The following is a 4,439-nucleotide window of genomic DNA, read 5'->3' as shown; positions in this document are numbered from 1 at the left end:
AGATAGCTAAATCACTGCCTAAGAGAGTCTCTAAAAGCCATTTACTCCTCTCTTATGCTGGAGCTAAAAATCCACTTAAGTCTCCAGCACTGCAGGCAGTATGAAATATTCTCTGACTCCCGTTCCCTCCCAGTTATTTTTCCCCTCACTGATCTACAGTCCCAAGTACAAACCCAGGCACTTTGCTAGAGCCCAGGCAGGAACAGAGCTCTTTAATTCTTTGTCTGGTCATCACTCCACCCCTAGTTCAATGGCTTTTTCAAGCATTTAACAGTAAAAAGCATTCTGCTAATTTTATTTTAATTCTCTTTTGTTCACGACCTTACATGCGGCATATATTTGCTAGGTGCATTCAAGTAAGGCCAAGGCACTGAAGGACGGGCCCTAGCAGGAAGTATTCAGAGAGTCTGGAACCTAGATAACTAAAGATGAGGAGTTATTAGTCATCCTCTTTCCCAGTAGCAGGTTATAAACCTTTAAGTTATTTGTATTAATTTTAAAAAAAATATTTTATTGGTAATACATATTAGCATTTTAATGAAAAGACAAGTAGTTCAAGAAGAGACTGGCTTTCTGCATTCTGGAGCCTACATAGGAAGAAACCTTTAAATGCTTTAGCATCTAACAGTACCAAAATGCACAGGCCTAACAGCTTTTCTTCCCATCAGTAACTGTGATATTCTAGCTGAATAAAAGTTAAATAAATCCTAGAAGCTTTAGTTTTTACTATGGAAGTGGAGAATAAAAGATTGGACTTCACAGCAGCATTAAATTCACCCAGGTCTCTCTATTTAACTAAGTTTTCATATCTAGAAAAAGGAGAACTGCGTTCAGAAAACAGCCTTGTTGCAAGTGCTAACAAATGGATAACATGGGGTTTGCTGTAGACCTTGACAAAAAAAATAAACAAGAACATCAATCACAATTTATTTGTGAAATCTCCCTGTGGATTAAACGCAAGTTATGAATACACCTCCCTAATTCATCTAACCCTTCATTCCTGTTAGATGCAGGATGCCAGCTGCCTGTAATATATGACCTAACAATCACATATTACTTAAATATCAGTTTAAAGTTAACTTCTTACTTAAAGAGAAGAAAAAGAAATTCTACCTTGGCATAAATTCTTGTGTACTTTGAGCAATTATCTTCAACCTTTTTCCATCTGGCTGCTTTTCATTGAGATTTGCTCTTCCTTCATATTTTCAGCCCAGTACTGATAACCCCAAGTGTTTAAAATAATGCATAAATAAAGAGGAAAAGCTTAGAAAGTAATCAATCAGACCTGTTTAAGCATCTTAAAATTGAGGGGCAAAAGTGTGTTAGGAGACTTATTTTTTTAGGTAGCCTTCCTATTCTTGTACCTTTAAGGGGAAGCTAAAGGTACAGTATCAATACTAGATCCAAATGTTAAAGTTACCTGCCTATAAAAATGGGTGACTCTCCCCATCTCCTGCTTGAAAGGGAGACTCCTCTTTTTCCTTCCTCAGCTCCTGAAATACAGTCAGCTGCCTGTGCATCATCCTGTTCCCTGTATCTATCTTCCTCCCCTTTCCTTTCACTTATTCCACACTTCAGACTCTTCCATATCCCTTACGGTGTCTCAGAATCATTTTCCCCACATGGGTCCTGGCCCCAAGATCCTTGGCACCATAGGTCTTACCTTTGCCTGGAAGCGAGCACATCCAGAGACACAGATAGGCTTTGAATTGCATGGCAAGGTCTCCTCGTAGAAGATGTAAGACTGAAGTACAAGCCAAGCCTTTAAAGAGAGACCACTTTGCTCTGTCAGTGAGACAGACTAAAATAAAGCCTTCCCATTGCCCAGTGTAGAACGGGTCCTCTCCTCAGCTGAGCAACTTTTACCAGTTTCCTGGCTTCAACAGACTCCACGCAGCTCTCTACGAGCTCCTAAGAAGAGCCTCTGTTGCCTCCAAAGGCTCAGGTATATCTGCTCCACATTACAGACCCTGCCATTTGAATGTAGGGCAATCTTTCTTGCTCCTTTGCAAGAGGAGCGTCATCTGAATGTCGAAGGTTCCATAAGGTAGCACTCAGGTTTGCCAAGCTAAAATGAACAATTTGATAGGTGGCAAATGGAGCAGCTTGTTTTTCTTTGTCATTGGGTAATGTAGTCTTACTGGAAATTTCATCCAAATTTGAATGATTATGCTGCTTTTCTGAACCCTCTCCTGATCTCAGCACACACACAGACTCCTGATATTTTCATTTCTATCCCAAAACATGTATTTCTGTCCTGTTATTTCATCTCTTAGCCCTAAATTACTGAGTCTTAGGCAGTTTTCATTGTTAAAAAAAATCATGGGATTGTTTTCTACTTCTTGGTATGTGATTATGAGCAAAAGAACAGGTATATAAAATAGCTGCTTTCAGCTTAAAACTCTCATTTGTTATTACTGACTTACACCTGTTGAATTTAATGGCAAGCTTAAATTTTCACTACATTTTATTGCACAGGAATCACTCAGGAAAAAGATGAAACAGGGGCTGACTCACTTGGCAGATCGCTCATTAAGATACATTCTTGCAAACTCTTGAGCATGATCTTAGCTTTATGTACGAAAGGGTCCCATTGGCCCGAACACAGCTGGAGAATTCCTCCTGTATAGGAACAAAGCATGTAAAGAGCCTGAGCCTTGTTTCCACATAGCCTATCAAACCACCTCTACATATCCAGCTCCAGTTAAAACACTGGGTTGACCTAGCATCAAGAAGAGACATCGTTACATCTCATGCTCGCCTTATACTTTATGAATTGCAAAAATCTGCAAAAACTCAGGCAGTGTAACAGCACATGCCCTTGAATTTTCATTAGTCTGTCTGTGCAGAATCAGATTTTACAGAGGGTAGTACTTGTTCAGCTAAAACCAAATGCTTTATTGTCACAATACTGCTTCATTTGTTTTTACAGACTCAGATTTCTGATGTGTTTTTAAAAATTTGTGTTTATCTCTTTGTCAAGTGAAAGGCAAGCTAAGCCAAATGCTACCTTAATTCATTACCTACTAGAACATTTGGTGATGAGCATTTCCAAAGAAGAGTCTTCCCAGAAAAGTAAAAAGCTGAACTGAGAACAGGAACAAGCTCACCTGCAAAGTGCATGCCTTTGCTTTACAGAGACTTTACTGAGTCATCCAGCACCACACAGACAACATCGCTCTAATCCAACCCATTTGCAGTCACCTAGTCATCAGCTTGTTCTTGGTCAAAATTTCTTAGTTTATTATTTTTGGGTTTTGAGAGTTGCTATAGAGATACAGCTTTTTAATCTCCCAAGTGCAACAACACTTCTTGTCCCAGGGAGCAGAGTATAGTATGTGGCTGAGGTGGTTGTAGGTTGTGACTGTTGTTCTGGGGATGAAAAGGGAGAAGGTAGGGTCTGAACAACATTGTTCTAGAAACTTCAACATAGCATTTTGAGACCATAGGTATGAATTTGTGACTGATGAATCTAATTGCCTTATTGGAGAAAGCAGAGGGAAGACAGTAAAAGGCCTAAAATAAGTTTACATGCCTTTTTTAAGCTTTATAAATCACACTAAAACCCAGTTCTTGGAAAACCAATCATGCAACGTCTTTCTGCACAGGCACAGCAAGAGCAATATTCTCTTGCTAATTACAGTTCTCCAGGTACCCATTTCCATTAAAATGTTCACAAGAAGTTTGTTGACTAAGTTAGTAATCACTGTTTAAGAAGATAAATAATCAAAAAAGGTAAACAATAAAACATCAGCTGTAGGTTGTATGCAGTTACTCTTACTTAATTGTTTTCTTTCTTTCACCTTTAGCACAGAGACTGTACTATCCCCTTATAGCCCAAACCCATCTGAATAACTCAAACCCTGTCTGAATCTAGCTTAATCTTTCACAAACACAAGCACCTACTTTTGCTTGATTTGAACAGGAATACTTACAGCAGTAACATATAGACTAGAATAGCTCAGTTGGAAGGGACTTGCAACAGTCATCTAGTCCAACAACATTTACAGTGTGATCCAGAGCTTGTGGAACACCAAGAGATACTTCAGGTTTCATTCTACAAAGCAACATACAAAACCATATTAAAAAAATATAAATAATGTTGAGGAGTCAGACCTTGTAAGTTTAGGAAATAAGAAAATTAAATTGGTCACAATTGCTTGCATTTCCTGAACTCAGATGTCTTGCATGCATTCAAGATGAGATGAGCTGTAACCTCCTGAAGACTGCATTCTGCTTCCACGGGACTGATGGATGGGGATGAGCCCACTTAGGTAATACAGGAAAGCTGGACAAATCTCTCATCTCTTGCTTCAGACATCTAACAAGCCTCTAGGAACAACAGTTATATATTCTTTTCTTTCTCTCTCTGTCCCCCATCCTGCACAATACCAGACAAATAAATTAAGCTCACCCTTTCACAAGCAGCCACTAGTCTT

The 4,439-nt window shown here is 39.0% G+C and overlaps 1 long non-coding RNA gene across 1 annotated transcript; it reads right to left on the bottom strand.

Annotated features, from left to right (window-relative positions):
- Nucleotides 1-2,568: 2,568 nt before the first annotated feature.
- LOC142404651 (uncharacterized) lies at nucleotides 2,569-4,022 on the bottom strand. Its single transcript, XR_012773930.1, has 3 exons — nucleotides 3,936-4,022; nucleotides 3,111-3,372; nucleotides 2,569-2,622 (listed from the first exon to the last, which is right to left on the bottom strand). It is a non-coding gene; the product is annotated as an uncharacterized LOC142404651 (long non-coding RNA).
- Nucleotides 4,023-4,439: the final 417 nt, after the last annotated feature.

Source organism: Mycteria americana, chromosome 1 (genome assembly GCF_035582795.1).
Source record: "Mycteria americana isolate JAX WOST 10 ecotype Jacksonville Zoo and Gardens chromosome 1, USCA_MyAme_1.0, whole genome shotgun sequence".
Taxonomy (NCBI): domain Eukaryota; kingdom Metazoa; phylum Chordata; class Aves; order Ciconiiformes; family Ciconiidae; genus Mycteria; species Mycteria americana.
This window is presented reverse-complemented; position numbering and strand designations above follow the sequence as displayed.